The 19,491-nt window shown below is 47.5% G+C and overlaps 1 protein-coding gene across 1 annotated transcript in view; it reads left to right on the top strand.

Annotated features, from left to right (window-relative positions):
• SIPA1L3 (signal induced proliferation associated 1 like 3) overlaps positions 1-19,491 on the top strand; it is a 218,799-nt gene that overhangs the window by 71,500 nt on the left and 127,808 nt on the right. The window contains 1 exon segment of the mRNA XM_033127388.1: positions 17,233-17,300. The gene's annotated coding sequence lies outside the window, so the exon portion shown is untranslated.

A 19,491-nucleotide genomic window follows, 5' to 3' on the forward strand; every position in this document is an offset into this window, starting at 1 on the left:
GATCTCTCCTTAAACATCACTTAAACATCTCCCCAAAGCCCCATCCTTCTTCCCAAACTACTGAGCTTAACACACTCAGGGCCTTTCATCCTCACACGGACGTCAGCTCCATAAAAGGCAGGGACCACGTCTGTCTTGTTCAAGGTGTAACCCCTTCCACCAAGTCTGGGCCTCACTAAACTTTGCTGAGGAAATGAGCTCAGTGATAGCAGTAATATAATAAAAACAGCTGTCTTTTGAGTGGCTTTTGAGTAGCTGTCTTTTGAGTGGCTTCTTCACGATAGGCATGTACTAAGCGTTTGTACATAACAGAACCTTGAAATGATTACTCCCATTTAACAGAATATAATAATGACGGCAGTAATTTATTGAGCAGTGAGTGCCGGCTACTGTTCTGAGTCCCTTACCTGTGTCATCTCGTTGCATCCTTCTGAGGCCAGTATTGCTGTCACCCCGACTTCACGGTTGAGGAAGATGGCACACAGTGAACGTGGCGACAGGATGTGGGGCTTCAGTCCTCTTACAGCCTGGGGCCTCGGGAGGAAAAGAGAGGGGACCGGGCAAGAGAGGTAGGAGGGCTTTGAACACTGGCATGAGACGTCTTTCTGGGAAATGACATGTCTGCCCCCTGCCATGGGTGGCCTCTGTAGAAATAGGAAATACCTCTAAGACACATAAAAAGATATTCGACGTCGTGCATAATAAGAGAAATGCCATTCAAATCATGCTGAGAAAATAGTTTTTCCCTCTCAGAAGGGCTTGAGCAAAGGGTGAGTGCCGCAGTGGTGGGGGGATGCAGGCTTGTCCTGCGCTGCTGGGAGGGAAAGTGGGACTGTCCCTTTGAAGGGGGCATTGGCAGTATGTGTCAGTGTGACCCTTGCACATACCCTTCCTTTGCCCCAGCAGTTCCACTTCTGGGAATTATTTCCTACAGATGTTCCCAAGTGTGAGAAGTGATCTGTCCAAGGTGGCTCATTGGGGCACTGTTTGTCAGAGCAAAGGATTGGAGCTGTCCTATGTGTCCATTAATCGGGGACAGGATGAATCAGTCAGCTGGTCTGTGCAGTGGAACACGGCAGCGACGAAGGCAGAATAAGGTCCTGACAGGGAGCACCATCTACATCTGTGGTGCACTCACTGCCGAGTATGAAAAGGGAAAGAAAAATCGACACCTTTTATTAGTACTTCTCAGCTACACGGGGCGTGTTGGAATCTGGGGAAGACTCCAACCCCAGGCAGCCCAGGAGCATTCTTAACGATCAGACTAGATCACCTTAGGTTTCCACAGCAGGCACTGTGTTCTTGGCTCTACGCGTGTGTATATATTGTATATACAGACATAGCCAAAATTGCGTACATATATGTGTGTGTGTATGTATAATTTTACTATTTTATCGAGGTCTCTGCTTGAATGGTTGAAACACCACCTCACAGAGGCCTTCCTGAGCACCTTGTCTGAAATGGCCTTCCTTGTCTCTTTCTGTCCCCTGCTTTATTTTTCTTCATAGCAGTTGTCATTGTGGGACATTATGTTTGCTTTTTGCGCTGTCCTCCTTAGCATGTGAGCTCTGAGGGCAGGGATTTGTCTGTTTCATTTCTTGCTCTACCTCAGAGCAGCGTCTGCCCTGTAGTAGTTGCTTAATAAGTATGCGCTGAATGAATGTGAATGAGCCTGAACAGTGACTGTTGTCCCCATGTTCAGGATGTGGAACCGAGTTCACCAGAAGCCTTGCCCTCCTTGCATGGCTCACTGAAGGGTCCACTGCTATTCTGGTGGTGGGGGGTTGAGTGGAGAGAGGCAAGAAATCGCCCCGACTCCCTTTTATGCTGTTAAAATTCTTTCTTTACTCACATTTCCTTGAGAGAGGTGGATACAGGCTGGGGTCTCTTGTGAGGGGGCGTCTGCCTGTGAAGCACTGAGATGCGTGTCCATCCCGTGCACATTTATGTCGATGCCACCAGCCATCTGTGGCCCATCTCCTTCCTCTCTCTGGTTTGGATGGCGCTGTTCTGGGCAGTTATTCCATGAAGAATAGGTAGAGGGAGAAAGACACTTCCGTTCTGAAGACCTCTCTCCCCTGGAGGACCTTTCACTCTGGCCCCATGTTTAATATTATTAGAGTCCAAAGGACAGCCTCAGACTTGAGGAGCTGAGAGTGTCACTTATGATTTCTTCAGTATTTCAGTCATCACAACTGCTTTGCTAAGATCATGTAGTACTCGTCTGTGCCAGCACTTTGCCAATCACTTGATTCCTGTTACCTCTTTTATCCCTCCCAACAGCCCTGTGGAGGGTGGAAATTACTCTCCCCCACCCCTCCCACTTTACTGATAAGGAAGCTTGGGACTCAGAAAGGCCTAGGAATGAGTCATGGGTCACACAGCTGCGAAGTGGCAGAGCTGTGATTTGATTCTGGCTCTAGCTGACCACCAAGATGACGCTCTCCCGGCCATGTGGCCTGCTTCCCCATGTGCTTTTGGGATTCTCCCAGTGGCCAGTGGACGAGTAACTGGTTTCCTACAATGTGATGTGGATTGTTACTCATGTTGCAAAGCCCTGTGAGCCAGCATGACACCTTGATGGATTGGAGGAAGTGGGTGGGGAGCCTTCTGCTTGTTTATTTCTCATAGACACTTGGCACACAAATGACCAAACTTCTGTTTCTTGTCGAGATTGGTTTCCATCTTGGGCAGAGGAGAGGGTTGGTTAGGGCCAGAGGAACCCAATCAGATCCATCCCTCCTCTGCTGAGAACCCTCCCACGGCTCCATCTTACCCTGAGTAAAAGCCACAGTCCTCACTGTGGCTAAGCAGGCCCCACACGATCTGCCCCTGTTAACTGTGACTTCTCTCTTACCCTGCTCCAGGCTCATGGACCTCCTCGGTACTCCACAGACATTTAGGTATGTCCCTGCCTCAGGGCCCTTGCACTGGCTCTTGCTGCTACTAGGAAAGCTTTTCTCTCATGCCCACATGGTTTCCTCACATCCTTCAAGCCTTTGGTCACGTATTGCCTTTTCAGGGATGTCCCCATTTACCTTCTCTATTTTTCTGTGTAGCACTTACCTAACATATCTTTTACTTATTTTGTTTATTGTTCATCCTCCCCATTAGAATCAGCTTGTGTTGTGTTCACCTGGATCCCTAGCCACTATTATCACAAAATGTTCTCCTAGATTTTCAGTGCCTAGAACAGTGCCTGGCACCAAATAGGAACTCAGTAAACATTTCTTGAAAGAATGAATAAGTTCCCAGTGCAGAATGGCCCAATCTTGTCATTATTGTGCTGGGGGAGGAAATGTGTTTGTGTGTGTTTGTGGGTGGGGAGGGAGTGGGTGCCCCGTCCCACTCATCGAGCCTCAGTGAGCCCTTCCCCTGTGCCAGGCTACACCTCTGGGCTCCAGACACCAAGGTAAATAAACCCTGGCTCTGAAGCCATGGAGGGCAGGGGCATCTGCTGAGTAGAGCCAAGATCCTGCACCCATGGCTTAGCTGCAAGGGAGACTGTGAGACCCAATTCCTGGCCTTTGTAATATTTCACTATTACAAAGCAGTGGGGTCCGGCCTCCCATCAAGGCTCATAGGCGGGAAATTTTCAAATCATAGGAAGGATTATGGGCAGCCAAACTGTTTCTTTCTTTAAACATTGCATTAAACTGTAATATACATGCAGGAAAGGGCAAGGGCACATATCAGAAGTGTGCAGCTAGATGAACTTTTACAACTGAACACACTCATGTAACCAGCTCTAAAAACAACATTTCCAGCTCCCAGAAGTTCCTTCCAGTCGCTCCTCTCTCCCGAGCAAAACCCCTCTCTTGACGTCTCACATCTGACTTTGAGCTTTATGTACCTGCAGTCATACTTGATGTAAATGCTCCTTTGCGTCTGGCCTTTCTGTTCAACATTATGTCTGTGAGATGTCCGTGGCATTGTGCGTAGTTAGATTGTATGCCTACTCACTGCTGTGTCCGAGTACAGTCACAGGGAGACCTGACTGGCAGGAAGAAGCCAGCCCTGAGAATAGCGAGGGCAAAATGTACAAATGCCCTGGGGTAGGATTAAGTTTAGAAGGGAAAGAAGGCCAGTGGGGTGGGAGCAATTGGGCGATGGGTGAAGTGGGAGAAAGTGAGGTTTGAGAGGTGTTGAGATGTCGAGCAGGAAAGCAGTCTCATGTCATCTCTGTCTAACTTGATCCCTCGGGCTGTGTGTAAAGGATAGAATCTAGAAGTGAAGAGTGGACTCTGGGAGACCAATGGGGGATCTGTTGGAGTTGTTCAGGTGAAAGATGATGGTAGTCGGAGGGGAAGGGAAATGGATTCAGGATATATCTTGGAGGTAGTGGCAACTGGACTTGGAGGATAAGGGAAGGAGAGACATAAAGGGTTCCGCTGAGTATCTGCACCAGTTTGTTGGCCCACCTCTGCTGAGGGACAATCAAGTTGTCTCTCCTCCCCTTTGCTGCCCTCACAGAGGCTGCCAGCCAACACCCACATGCACACACAGCCTTGCTGAGCTGAGTCTTAAAGCACCAAGGGCAAGGGCATTCCAGGTAGAGGAAGCCATTCAAGCTAAATAAAGCTGGGGCCTCCTCTGTACTGAGCTCAGCTCAGGCTGGAGCATGGGCTGCAAAAGTGTGTAGCCCATGACCTGAATGCACCGCCTGAACGGTGTGGACTTGCCGCCGATTTTGAGTCATTGGCTCGTGCTCTCCTATCCCCCACCTTCTCCCAAGCTGCTTTCTCATCCTGCCATGTTCGTTCAGTCCCCTCCCCTTCGCGGTTAGTCCAGAACTGCAGCCAGCTGTTGGAGTTGCCACTGAACTCAGGGCCGTCGCTGTCTGCACACTAGGGCAGCTTTGTTTTCCTGTTGCAGGAGTCACAGTGGGGCTTAAAAGCAGTGACTAGCATGAGGCATTTAGTTCTGGGCCAGACGTGGAAGGTGACTGGCCTGTAGGAAGTGAATGAGAAGGCCTCTTGTTTGTATGAGCCTGACTCCTCTGTGGTCTTTGTCCCCTGGTCCCTCCTGGTTCTCATCTCTGACCTTGTTCTTGAGAGTTCAGGTCCCACGGGCAGCAGCTGCTGCTGCAGGCCTCCCTGAGAGGCTTTGGGCATTTAGGGGACTCTAGGCCACTTAGCTAGTGAGGGCAGCGCTGCCAACATGTGTTTAAAACAGTGTGTCCTGCGGGCATGTGAGGGGAGAGAGGTCCTGCGCCTGTCTCTTTCTGCCATCCGTGCCCTCAGGTCCCTGAAGAAGACCTGGCTCCCACCCTTGCTTGGGTTTCTCTCTTGTGCTGCTGGGAGGTGCCAGCTAGGCTGACTTATCCAAATGAGCAAATCTGGGAGTTGCCTTCTGCCTGCCCAAGGGCTGTAGAATAGGAGGAATCATAGCTCACGAGCAGGTAAAATTTGACATGTTTCAGCTCGTACCAGGTCAAAAAAGGGGGTGGGGAGATGGAGGAGAGACAGCCTTGAAGGAGAAAAATATAGGGCATTAATGAGCTCAACTCAGAAGTCTCCCAAGTTGCTGGAGGACATGTGAATCACTGCAACCTTTTTAGAAGACAGCCTGGAAAAATTAGTTATTTATTTAGTTTTGAATGAGCAGTACATGCCCATGATAAAACATTCAGACGGCACACACACAAAAAATAGATGTACGAGGGAAAGTAAGTCTCCCTCCCTTACCCATTGTCACCCAGCTCTCCTCCTGTGGGAACACCCACTTCAGGTGTGTTCTTCCAGAGATACGCAATACAAAAAAGAACATATTATACGTACAGTTCTATACTTTGATCTTGGAAACCATTCTATGCTATAAGTATGTAATATTCCATAAATAGCCTTTGATGCAGCACTGCCACTCCTGAGACTACACTACAGAAAAAAGGGCCCCAGTACAGAAGGATGTTCATTGCAGCACTGTTTGCACTGTTTGCAGGGGCAAAGCAAAACACAAACCCTGAACATAAAATGGAAGCCTATTCTTCAGGGACTGATGAAGTAGAGTATGGCTGGTACTATGGAGTATCAGCCGGTCAAAAGAGTGGGTATGAGCATTGCTAGTTGATTGGGAGGCATTTCTGTGTTGTATTTAAGAGAAAGCAAGATTCAGAGACGTAAATATGATACGATCTGTTCATGTAAAACACAATGACAGAGGCTATGTCTTCATGTTGTGATTGAGTGGCGGGTGTCCATGGAATGGGGGGGGACTCCGTTCTCTTCCACACCACGTGGCCTGCTTAGCCTGGCAGTCTGTCTGAGAGACTTTGCAGCGTCGTCAATTTTGGTCAAAGCAAATTTCACAGGTTGGTCAGGATCCGTGGGGGGTACTCCATCCCACGAGCGGAGAGCCATGGCCTTGGTGCTGGTAAGTGGCCATCTGGACCTCTGGTGAGAAGTGACTTCTAAGTGACCGTGACAAGCAGTTTGACCTACTTCCCCGCTGTTTGGTAGAATGAAATAAGCAGAGTTCCGTCAGCTGTGGGAAGCTTGCAGTGCCACCAAGTCTGCCACTTGTGAGGATGACACGGAGGAATTACAGAAACGCGGAGGTCAAGGCATCAGGTCCCTGGCTGTGTTCCAGATGAAGCTTCAAGGGTCAGGCAGCACAGGCATCAACTTCCCTTGTGTCCACCCCAATCCCCGCACGCAGAGCCACCCAGTGGAGCCCTGTTGCTGGGGACAGTGGGCCTGGAAGGCAGGCTCTCGGTGGACTCATCTCCACAGGACCATTGCACTGCACAGCTCCAAGGGCACTGTTTGCACTTGGTCTGTGAGCGTGGTGGCCCTCTCTAGTTCCAGGGTAAGGATGCATTCTTCCAGCGTTCTGGTGTTCCCCTCAGAATGGATGTGGCTGTCAGTGGGCTGGGGCTTAGGACCCCTTTGGATCATAACTTGTCTCTTGCTGGGCTTCAACTGTGGTGGATGTTCTTGAAGGGAAAGACATAAGGATCAAATTGACCTCCCTGACTAAACCACTTTTATTCGTAGTGCTTGACTCTCCCATACCCCTCCCTGCCCCCACCAGAAAGAAAGATGACATTTCCTGTCTCTGGAGCTGCCTGTCTTGCTGTCTCTCCTCTCCTACAGGTTCATCAGAAGAGAGAGCTCACTTCTCACTAGCTTATCTATTCCTCTGACCCCCTCAGAGAAGGAAGGACCTGGTTGTTAACTGACTCAGCAGCTCTGTCTTGCTTAGGGTGTGTGTATATACAGAGGATGCCAAAAACACGTATACACATTTGAAGAAAGGAAAACTATTAAAATTGTAATACTCAATATATACCGATAACAAAAGATGAATACAAGTCACGTTTGACTTCTCCAATTACAAGAGGTGCTCAAAGTGGTTACCATCAGCGTCCAGACACTTCTGATCACAGCGAACTACTGTGTGAGCAACGTTGACCAAAGTGTCCACTTGTATACATTTTTTTCGCACCCCCAGTATATAAAAGAATAACCCTCAGGTTTCTGGTTTGAGCAGATGGGTAATTGATGATGTCTAGTGGACCACTGTCTACCAGTGGATAGGAGAGAAACAGGTATAGGTAAGGATATTATGTTTAGATAGATATACAGATATACCGTGTTTCCCCGAAAATAAGATCTAGCTGGACAATCATCTTTAATGCGTCTTTTGGAGCAAAAATTAATATAAGACCCGGTCTTATTTTACTATACTATAAGACCTGGTCAATATAATATAATATAATATAATATAATTAATATAATATAATGTAATATACCAGGGCTTATAATTATTTTTGCTCCAAAAGATGCATTAGAGCTGATTGTCTGGCTAGGTTTTATTTTCTGGGAAACACAGTAGTTATAGGTATAGATATATAGGTATAGGGGTGTGTGTGTGTGTGTGTGTGTGTGTGTGTGCGCGCGCATGTGCAGGGAGGGAGAGAGAATTCACATCTTTATTGAAAACACAAAAATGTGCCCTACAAAAATACGGGCAGTGACTTTGTTCATTTATTCAGTTCGTTTACAGACATTGGTTACTCTCGTTGAGCTAGGCACAGTTTGATTCTAGCAGAAAACCACTTTGGAAAAAACTCACGAGACCATGTGAAGACCATTCTTGAATCTCCCTTTTCTGCTCACACCCCATCGCCAATCCATCAGGAAGGCCGTTTGTCCTTGATCTGAAAGAGATCTTCACATGCCTCCTCCTTCTCATTCCACTGTCCTCACCCTGGTCCCAGCCACCACCCCCTGTCCTTGGATATCACAGCAGCCACCTCGCTCTTCTCCCGGCTTCTCTGAAACGCCGCACCCCCCGCACCGCCGACAGTCTCTATGCAGCAGCAGCCAGAGGAATCTTTCAAAAATGTAAATCGGAACACATCATTCTCCTGCTTCCTGTCATCCTTAGACTGAAAACCACGTGGCTGAGCGTGGCTCACACAGCCCCGTGAGCTCCTGCCACATCTCCCCACACAACCTCCTTCCCCGCAGCCATCCAGCCACATGGGCTTCCTGTGACTTCTTTTGAACAGACTCATGCATCCTCCTCCATCTCCTGGAATACTCTTTTTTTTTTTTTTTTTAACTTTCATTAGAGACTTTATTACCAATCCGGTAATTCAGTTCGATAGCCCTTTGAATGCCTTTTAATTGCGATACAATTCACATGTGGTAAAACTTACCCTTTCAAAGTGTACAACTCAGAGGGTTTGGTGTACTTACAAGAGGTGCACCATCACTAGTATCTAACTCCAGTGCATTTTCATCGGCCCCAGAAGAAGCCCCGTAACCATTAGCAATCTCTCTCCCCCAGTTCCCACTTCCTCCCAGCCCCTGGCAACCACTCATGATGTACTTTCTGTCTCTCTGGGTTTGCCTGTTCTGTACATTTCATGTAAGTGAATCACACAGTGTGTGCACAGTCTATTGTGACTGGCTTCTTTCTCTCAGCACAATGTTCTCAGTGCTCATCCATGTTGTACATGAATCAGAACTTCGCTCTTTTTAGGGATGAATAATATTCCCTTGTGTGGATGTACCATGTCTTGTTTATCCATTCTGCAGTTGATGGACATTCTGGGATATTTTTACTCCCATTTCCCATTTTTCACATGGCTTCTTTCTCCTTTCTCTTTAACTTCTGGGTTTTCTGTGTGGCACTCCTCACCATTTGTACTTATATGTGTATTTGTTTGCCTGTTTGTTTGTTTTCTCTCCCCTGTTCTGGGCTGTCAGCTTTGTAAGGTCAGGCACGCTATCTGCTTTTGTTCACCATATCTAGTCCCTCCCTCACATGTGCTTAATAATTGCTGAATGAATGACTCAGTGTATCTGATACAGTTCTCATTTTACCTCCTCCTAAGGCAAAAGGATTATATCCCGAATCTGTGGGAAATTCTGTGTCTAGCTTTCTACCTGGCGTTGAGGAAAGAGCGAGGGTCCTAAGGCATGAGGACACTTGAATTGGTGGCAGGTTACTGGAAAGATTTCTCTGGTGTAGAATGCTGCCCCATTGGTCATCTGCTGTGTAAGACCACAGTATTATTTGAAAGTACATTTGGCTGCCAAAAGCAGAGAAAGGGAAGAAGGGCTACTGGGTGGGCAGCAAGCATCCAGTAGGTCCATTTCCCACGGGCAGCACCCTGAGCCATGGCAGGCAGCTTCAAGCCGCCCTCCTTCCCTAAGTGGACAGAATCAGGGCAGCACCTTTCTCTGTCTGGTTCACCAGAGGGTGGATTTTGATTCTTCTCAAGGGCCTTCAGTCCAGTAAACTCACTGTGTTGCCAGCAATAAAAACAATGGTAGCTCACCTTTACTGAACACTTATTACATGATAGGTCCTGCTCTGAACATTTTTCATGGAGGAATTTCCTTAATCCTCGTAGCTCCCCTATTCTTATCCCTGTTTTATAGATGAGGAAACCGAGGCACAGAGAGGTTAAGTAACCATAGACGTTCTCACTGTTAATAATGTTGTTTTTTTCTTCTTCCCTTTCAATATGTTATGAATAAGAGGATTAAAAAATAAACCTGACCTATTTTGGTACATTGACCACACTATTCTGTCTTTCATTTGATTAGCTGGGATCTGGAGAGTGCTTTGTGGTAAAGCATCCAGCAGTCGAAACCACAGTGACGAGCTGTTTTTATAGGAGTGCAGGAAGGGCCTTAATGGTTGGCCTGTATAGCAAATGCCTGGTGACAGGAGGAAAAAGGATCCACAAGCTGTGCAGGATTTCCCCAGCCAGGCAGCCTGGGGCCAGTGGACTGGGTTTGGCCTTTAAAATCACACTCTCCCTGGCTGCTCTTAGAAGTCGGGGGGAGAAAGAAAGCTGATCCCAGTCCAGCTCCTCTGAGAATTAATTCAGGCACCAAATCATCTCTAGATGCCCCTGATCAGCCGTGCGTGGTAGGCATCTTCCCAAAGATTGCCCGAAGTTCATCTCTGAGTCCAGTCTTTCTGAGACCCCCTTCAGATCCATGTTACCAGCGTTTTTCAGCCTCTCCAGGGTAACGGCACAGCATGTGTCTGCTGGAGCCTGACTAGCAGGTGCAGTTAGGAGTGCACTCAGCTGCAAGTATCAATGCACCAGTGGCACTGTCTCTTCAACACCTAAGAGGTTGTTTGTGTCATAGAACTGGCGGGAGAGGATGTGGCTCAGTGGCTGGTCAGAGTTAACACCAGCGCTGCTCTGACTCTGGCCCCCTCGTGGCCACAAGATAGAGGGCTGTTGGACCTTCCCCAGGAGGCCAGGGCACCCCAAGAGTTCAGCCCTTCTGTTCTGCCAGAGTAGTGTCCTGGGGACAAGAGGGACCCTCTCAGATCCAGCTATTGCACCCACATTCCAAGCTGGAAAACAGAAGCCTGGAGAAGAGACGACAGACTGTGTGATGCATCTGACCCTCTGTGTGAGGAGAGCAAACACTTGCTCACAGTCCCTGAGTGAGAAATCTTTGCCTGCCTCAACATGAAGATACGTTCCTGTGTGACCTTCTAGACACACATGTTTTTCCTTTTGCGTTTGGGTCTTTCTTTGATCCATTTGAAATTGATTTCTGAATGTAGAATCAGATAGGTTTCAAGGCTGAACCCATACTCTTCTGACTGCTGTGTTTGGGAGGTGACGTTGGTGGTGCTGGAGCCAGGTCCCTGGGCTCACATCCCTCTTGGCTGTGCCACCTGTTCGCTGCATGTGATCTCGAGCGAGTTGCCTCACTGTGCCTCATGTTGTGGTCTGTTGACGGGACCGGGGGGGTGGCGGTGGCGGGGGATGCTCGTAGACCCTACATCACAGGGTTGGTGTGAGGGTTAAATGAGCCGATAGTTAAAGAACTGAAAACAGTGCCTGGTATGTAGTAAAATCAAAGCAAAACCCTCAGGTTACCCGTCAGAATGAGAACTCATTTGCAATGCCACATAGGTCTGGGAACTGGACAGGGAATCCCACACCCATCAGTGTTGACCGTGAAGCGTGTCAATGAGGTTACTGTCTCTTCCTCTTTACAAGAAATTGCCAGCTGTTCTCTCAAAATGTCTGTTCCAGGATACACTCCCACCCGCAGTGACTGAGAGTTCCCTTCACTGCACAACTCCAGCACTGTTGGTGGTGTCAGAATGCCATTTTAGCCAGTCTGCTGTGCCTGAAACAGTCACGATTGTTGCTTTCCCGGAGCAGTTTCTCTGCGGAGGTCTGTCCTGAGCCGCTCTGCGAGTTATTTGGGCTGGGCTGGAGGGGCAGGACAGTTACCGGCCCCCTGGCATTGCTCAGTGAAGTCTTTCAAGCCCTGTACCACGAGGCTTACCTTTGGGATTAGGGAGTGGGGACAGGATGTGAGCCCCTGGAAGTCAGTCACCCAACCTTAGTCATACTGTGGACTGAATCAATCAATCAGTGAAAGAACCAGGGCTAAATTGTCAGTGTGTATTATTAATAGAATATAGGTCGTAAGAGAAAACGTGATTAATTGCCAGATGATCTCAGCAGCTGCCATATGTATGGTGGTCAAGGGCCTAGATTTTCCCAAGGCAAAGTCCTTTCTTCACCTAGCAGCTTTTCCTTGTTGGCAGGTGGGTCGAGGCAGTTGAATGACAGATATTTTCCTGAGTCACTATTTTGAAGACAGGATGGGGGTGGGTGTAATGGAATCTTCTCTAAGTGAAAAACATTTGTATGTAAGTCCTTGATGCCCCAATATGAGGCTCTGGTAAAATCTAGAAAGGAGAACACAGCTTAAGGCAGAAGGCCCCAGTGGGTGGGTGTGGTTCTCCTTTACCTCAGATCTCAGTGCCTGGATCAGCCACTCACACGGAGGAGAAAGGCCTGGCTGCCCCCATCAGCACTTGGTCAGGAGGGTACGTGTGGCCAGGACTTCTTAGAGGTTGGGTGAGCACTGCCCAGGCTGTTTCTCCTGCTCCAAGACAGAAAGCAGAAAGAGCCTGCTGCCACCTCTGGGCACAGGGAGAGAAAAGAGCTGGTAGGCCCAGCTTTGGGGGCTAATAACTTGCCCACTGGGCAAGCAGGTGCCAGCAACAGTCACAGTCTCTGACTGGTCAGATTAGCCACCCTCTTCTGACTTGGTCTTTGGGGAAGACCACGTAAAGGAGAGTGGCGAGGTGTGTGCGTGGGTGAGCCTTTCCGTATGAGTAGATGGAAGTACAAGGGAAGATTAGAAATGTCAGGTCCAGAAGTAAGGACAGAAAGGCCCCGGTGTGTGGCTGCCTTGGGGTTAAGAGGTGACACCCCGCTGGCGGGCCCCACGGAAGCACCTTGCAGGACCCGTGGGATGATGCCTGCTCCACGGGCTTTCCATGAGGATCAAAACCTCCCAGGATTTTTACATTCCCCACCGTGATTTCCCAACCTTAGATTCCCAACTGCAGATCAAAATAACTGTTTTCCATCCGAGGTTGGTGGGCTCCATGGATGGGAAGGAGGCCCAAATGTAGAGTCAAAAGTTACACGTACACAGAATTTCAACTGTGTGGTTGTTCAAGGATCAACTGTACTTTGAAACGTGATAGTAAGAGATTGGTTTTCCGTATGTTGATTGTGAAGTGATGGAACTTGGTCAGACACTTCCCTGAAAGCGCATTTTATAAAACAGAAAAAAGGAGAGCTGCTGTAGGTAAATGGGGGTGTGGGGCCTGGAGCTTCACCTACTCCCTCCCTGACCCTTTGCAGTTTCCTATGACGACCGTACTCAGTGGAGTTCAAGATGGAACCCCCTGGGGCTGTAGGGAGGCCCGGGCCCCAGACAGCTCATTTACGCATTCTGAACCTCAGTTTCCATCCAGTGGACAGATGGGACTAGATCAAGGCATTCTTCACCCAGTTCCTATAGACAGGAGCTTCAGAGGTCTTTGATATCCTTCAAAAACGTGTTTTGTGTTGTGTGTGTTTTTTCTGGAGAGACATGACATAGTTTTATTTTGTCAGCTTCTTAGAAGGACCATTTCACCCAAACTTGAAGGAGCACTGTATTGATTTCTGAGGTCCCTGCCAGTTCTAGCAGTCCGTTATTTCTGTTGTAAATGATAGAATCTCCCCAACTCAAACTCACTTAAACTGCAAAGGGAAGTTAATGGCTCCAGGACCTGAAAAATCCCAGAGCTGGCCTAACTGGAGTCAGTACTCAGGTATTCTTGTCAGGATTCTGCCCTTCTCCACTTTTGAGCTCTGCCTCTCTCAGCTTTGACTTCTTTCTCAGGTGCCCCACTGCCACCTTCCAGGTGACAAAGTAGCCCTCAGCAACCCCTACCTTATATCCCATCCCTTTCCCCCAGTAATTCCAGCAAAATTTCCAGGGTAAGCTCTGATTGGCCCTGCTTGGATCATGTGTTTCTCCCAGAGCCAATCGCCGTGGATTTGGGGAGGAGCCATTCAGTCTAGGAGTCACACCAGGATACTCTTTCAACCCCAGGTTCTTTCATTTGGGATTCTGTTTCTTGATATAAACCCAGGGAAGTGAGTTGCTCGGCCCTGTGAGTGTAACGTATGTGACAGGTGGGCCAGGGCTGTTGCTCTGGTTGGTGTGCTGGGACTGCTGAGTCAACTCTAAGGGCATCCTCCTTCTCAGGTGGTGTGAGGAGGATTCTGGGACATCTGGACTCCGGGCTGAATTCCTGGCCCTGTAGCCCACCTTTGCTGCCCTTTCCACAATCCCTTGGCATTTTCCTCTGTGATGCGACCCCTCCCATGTTTGAGGGACCCCAGACTGATGGACATCACCGCTTCCTTCAGTTGGCAGGAAGTAGATTCCCAGCTCAGAGAGATGGGGCACCCTCGCACATCGTTGCGAATATGTCTTTAAAGAGCCCTATGCATTACTCTAGAGAAAGAAAAGGGGGGAAATGAGAGTGGCAGAAAAGCAATTTCCATTGCAATTTAAAAGGCAGCTATTAAAATTTTACAGGAGCTTTATTGCAGGGGCTTCCTGATCATCCCAGGAAGTCTGGTGATAAAGGAAAGTGTTCTGGGTGCTTCTAGTTCCCTCCTGCCCTGCCAAGCATCTTGAAAAGCGAAATTGTTAGGGCTTCATAGACCAGCTTAGGGATAGCAAGGACCTACGAGGCTATTTCTGAGTTTTAAACTGTGTTTTTCTGCATTTGCTGTTTCTGTGTATAGTAACTGTTTCTAATTTTATTTTGTGCTTTCCTAAGTGGCTCGGTAGTGAGCTATGGGAATCAACATCTGCATTCGCCTCTGACCTCCTGTGTTAATTGAGAATCATTTCGTTGTGTGAACAGATAGAAGTCCAGGTCAACAAGCTTAAGTATAAAAGGAAATGTATGTTCTTACAACCTGGGACATTGTACATGTAATGGCTTCAGGCATGGCTGGATCCGGGACCTCACCTAAGGTTGCCAGGACCTTATATTCTTCTGCCTCCTAGCTCTGCATATCTCTGTGTTGGTTTTAATCTCATGACTCAGGCAGCTCCATATGTATATTTAACCATTTTAGCATCCCCAGGGGAAATAATCTCTTTCCCCATAGTCCCAGCACATATCCCGAGACTGCTGTTTATTGGACCTTATCAACCTGGCTTCAATGCGGGGGCTGCCCTGAGCAGTCTCTGAGCCCAGGGGCAGGGAAGAGGGGGTGCAGTGGCTTTATTAGCCAGGCGTGGATCGTGTGCCCCCTTCCCTACCAACTCATGGGTAGAGTCATTCCCACAGGAATTCCATGGGTTGAGTGGGAACGGTGAGGTTCAGGGGTCTAAGCCAGCAAGGGAAACGGATGCAGTGTGAGTCCAAACAGCCAGTGCCCAGGACCCCTTCCATCGACGTTCACAGGATCTAAGTCTGCCCCCCACCCCAGTTGTTATCTTCCCTGGGAACATGCTCCACCTTTCCCCTGTCTCAGGTCTAGCTTAGGGGCTCTTAATCTCAGGACCATGGACCCTTGAAGGGCCCTTGGATGGAGTTTAGAGGATCGTGAATTTGGCTGGGAAAAATTGCATCTTTATTTTCTCTACCAACTAACTGAAATTTAGCATTTTCTTTACTTCTGAATGAGGGCCACAAGCTAAGACAGGTGTATTAGCTACACCTGTGACTTTGTCACTACTAGAAATCACAGATATTTCCATATCACATTATAGTTGTTGCAGATATGGCAATATATTATAACACTCATCTGTTTCCAAATTACTGTAGTTATTGGACCCACCACTGAGATCTCATCATTTAAAGCATTCATAAAGAAGCACATATATTACTGTATCTCCAATTTGGTTATGTTTTACAGATATTTTGATACCTGAATATAATTGGTTTCCTTTGTAATCCTGTGCATTGTATTTTACACATTTAAAAACATGATTCTCTGAGAAGAAATCTACACCCTTCTTTACCAGGCTGTCAACAGGGGTCCCTAGCATGAGAAGGATTAAGAACCCCTTTTGGCTTCTCCAGGAGCCCTGAGGGACAAGATTATTGAAACTGTCCTGATTCCTGGACTCTGGAAAGTTGCCTAGTTGCTTGCAAGGTTTCCTTCCTGGGAGACTTCCTAGAGGAGCTGGCTGGCATTTGAGCTTGGCTTTGGCATGTGGGTAGCATTTGGACATAGCAGTATTGGGGAAGAGGGTCGGGGAGGCATTGCCAGGCTGCAGTTAGCCCTCTCTTCACTGGATGCCATGACAGTGTCACCTGGCCAGGTAAGTGGTCAGGAGCGGGCTCTGGAGCCAGGCTGCCTGGGTCCATCCCAGCTATAGTATACTTTTGACTGGCTGGATGCCTCAGCTAGTGGGTTCTTTACCCCTCTGTGCCTCAGTTTCCTCATCTGTGGCATGCACATAATAATAGTATCTATTTCTTAGGGTTATTGGGAGAGAGATATGAGTCAGCACATGTCTGCTAGGATAGAACCTGGCATATAGGGAGAGAGAGAGTTATTAGTTAATGGCCAATAAAAAGAGGAAGGTTCTGGGTTGTCCTCTCAGGTCTCATCTCTCTGACTTAGTGCCTGGCCTGTGAATTGAAAAGGGATGGCGAACTATGCAGACGATGGCCTGAAGACATTCATTCGTCCATGAAATATCCATTCAGATGTGAACAAATATACTAAATATTCAAAACCATAAATTAATAATGTGAAGTTTCCATGAAATATCCATTCAAATAATGAACAACCATACCAAATATTCAAAAGCATAAATTAATAATGTAAAAGTTACAAGTCAAGACAAGTGCTGTTTCTCTGCCACTCCTCACAATTGTCTGAAGGAAATGTCCTCCTAATGGCCTACTGTCTGCTCTTGTCACCTCTCTGCCCTCATCTCTCACCACTCATCCCCTCACTCACCCTGCGCCTGGCGCACAGGTCTTCTGCTCTTCCTCAGATTCTCCACAGAAATATGCGAGCCCCAGGTCCTTTGCACTGCCCATGCCAGCGGCCCAGAAGGCTCTTTTGCACCTAGTCACACAGTTCGTGGTGTCCTGTCTTCAGGTCTCTGTGCTCTCAGGACTTCTCTGACCCTTCTGTGAAGTGGCAGCTCCATCACTCTCCTCATCAGCTGCCTGATCTCATATTGTATGTTTGTTTATTGTCTTCCTCCCCTCCTGGAATGTCTGCTCCCTGAGGACAGCGGCTTTGTCTTGGTCACTGGTGTCCCTACGGTGCCTGGCCCAGAGCAGGTGTTCGATAAATATTTGTTGAGGGAGTGAATTTGTGAATGACAGATGGGTACTGTGGCAGGAAGGCTCGAGGTGGCCAAAGACATAACCTCATTTTTTTCCTCTCTGTAGCTGCACAGCCTTTGACATCGGCTCTCCTGGGACCCTCAAGGAACACTAGAGTCCAGAGCATACTAAGGGTGAGTGCAGTCTGGCTGTTTGTTTGCTTAAATCTTACAACTGGTACACCTAAGCCTCTTTATTAAAAAAAAAAAAAATGTATTCAAAAGAATATCAAGGGAAGGATGAAGTCTTCACTGTTCCTCCCTGTACCCACAAATCTAACATCCCTCAGAGGTAATTATGGTCAGTAGTTGGGTGGGTGTCCTGCCCAACTCCTTCCCACACATGAACATCCCTGCCTGTGTGTATACACACTTATTATTTTAGTTTGCTGTATAAAGAAAGATGCCACGTTATATAGAGGCTTCTGTAGCAGTTTCCCACCGTCCCCAACAGTAGTGTACCTGGAGATCTTTGTTCATAACATACATCAGTGTGTCACACTTTTTTTTTTTTTCCAACTTTTTAAACGGAAGGAATCTTTCAAATTTACAGAAAGTAGCATTCACTCTTTGGTGTACAGTTTTTTGAGTTTAGGCAAATGCATGCAGTTGTGTAACCATCACCACAGTTATGATGTAGAATTGCTCTAGCTCCCCCTTTGTGAAAGTGCTGTTTCTCCACAGGCAAAAAAATATAGTGTAAGTATCTCTACATAATTAAAGTATGTAAATATGGTAAATACCTGTAACAGAAAGATTTTAAATATGTTATTTTGAGTTTCTGGTTTTTTGCTAGTGAACACCCTTTTTTGTTTCTTTGAGATAGGTTCTAAGTGGGGGATTGGGCCGCGGGTATGGGGCATTCCAGTTGGTCGTGGGGTGTTCCTAAGTGAGGACACCAGCCTTTGTGGGCAGGATGCAAGGAGGGTGCTCGGTCTGATCCTCAAAGCACCGAGACCCTAATGGTGTGGAAAGTGGGAGAGTGGAAGATTCTGGCATCCATCTACTCGGGACGCAGGGAATGTTGTTGGCTGAGTTACAGGGACTGGTCAGCAAGCTTTGGGAACTAGAGTGAATCTAGACAGTAACTTCTCTCTTGACTATTTAGTGCGTTCATCACATTCCTTCGTTCTGGCCTAAGGCTCTGCTTGGGTGCCAGGAGCTTGTTTGTGGGACAGTCTCTGGGGGGGCAGATTTCCATCAAAGGATGCTTCTCAGCACAATTCTTTATGAACATTTTTATTTTGAAAGAATTTCAGACCTACAAAAAAGTTGCAAAAATAGTAGAGTCCACATATACCCTTCACCCAGCTTCCCCTGCTCTGAATTACCGCTGGTCTAAGACTATGAACTCAATGGCAGACTTTAGTCAAATTTCACTAGTGTTTCCATTGATGTCCTTTTTCTGTTCCAAGATCCCACCCGAGACCCCATACTGCATTTAGCTGTCACGTGTTCTAGTCCCCTGTGATCTGTAACGGTTCCTTAGTTTTTCCTTGTCTTTTGTGACTGTGACGCTTTGCAGGAGGGCTGCTCTGTTATTTTGTAGAACGTCTCAGTCTGGGTTTGTCTGGTGTTTTCTCAAGACTAGTTGGAGGTTATGCAGTACTTGGCAGAACACCTCAGAGGTCATGTGCCCTCCTCAGTGCACCATGCCGGGGGCCCATTATGTCTGCGCGTCGTATCGCTGGTGACGTGAATCTGGGTCACTTAGTTAAGATGCTGTCTGCTGGGTTTCTCCACTGTAAAGTAACTGTTATTCTCTTTGTCGTTGATAGATATCTTGGGGGAGGTACTTTGAGAGTATACTTGTTTCTCCTCAGACTTCCTCCTACTAACTTGGGCACGCATTGGTGAGGTGAATCTTGCCTGCAACAATTTTTACTGTAGTATTTCCCTGATAGTGATTTCTGTATGTCCCTCGTTCCTTTTACATTTATTCATTGTCCACATAATTAATTCTGTAAGGAAGACCTGTTCCTTCTCCCTCATTTATTTCAGCTTTCAGTTTATTAACATGTATCCATATGGTTTCATAGATATTCATTTTAATCTAGCTCATTCCTTGTCAGTGTGGTAAAAAATCCCAAATTATGAGTGAATTTCTAGTATTGCCTCTCAAACCTCAGGAGAACCAGCATTTTTTTCTACATGGTAACCAGCACCTTAGGGAACTGGAAAGCAGGAATGGGGTTTCGTTTGCTCAGGCATTTGGTTTTTTTCCTTTGCTCACCTTTACTCAACAAATACGCATTTGAGCACCTACTGGTACTGGGGATTCAGGAATGAGCAAAACAAACAAAATCCTTCCCCTAACATTCTCCTG

The sequence above is a fragment of the Rhinolophus ferrumequinum genome, chromosome 15, assembly GCF_004115265.2.
Source record: "Rhinolophus ferrumequinum isolate MPI-CBG mRhiFer1 chromosome 15, mRhiFer1_v1.p, whole genome shotgun sequence".
Lineage (NCBI taxonomy): Eukaryota > Metazoa > Chordata > Mammalia > Chiroptera > Rhinolophidae > Rhinolophus > Rhinolophus ferrumequinum.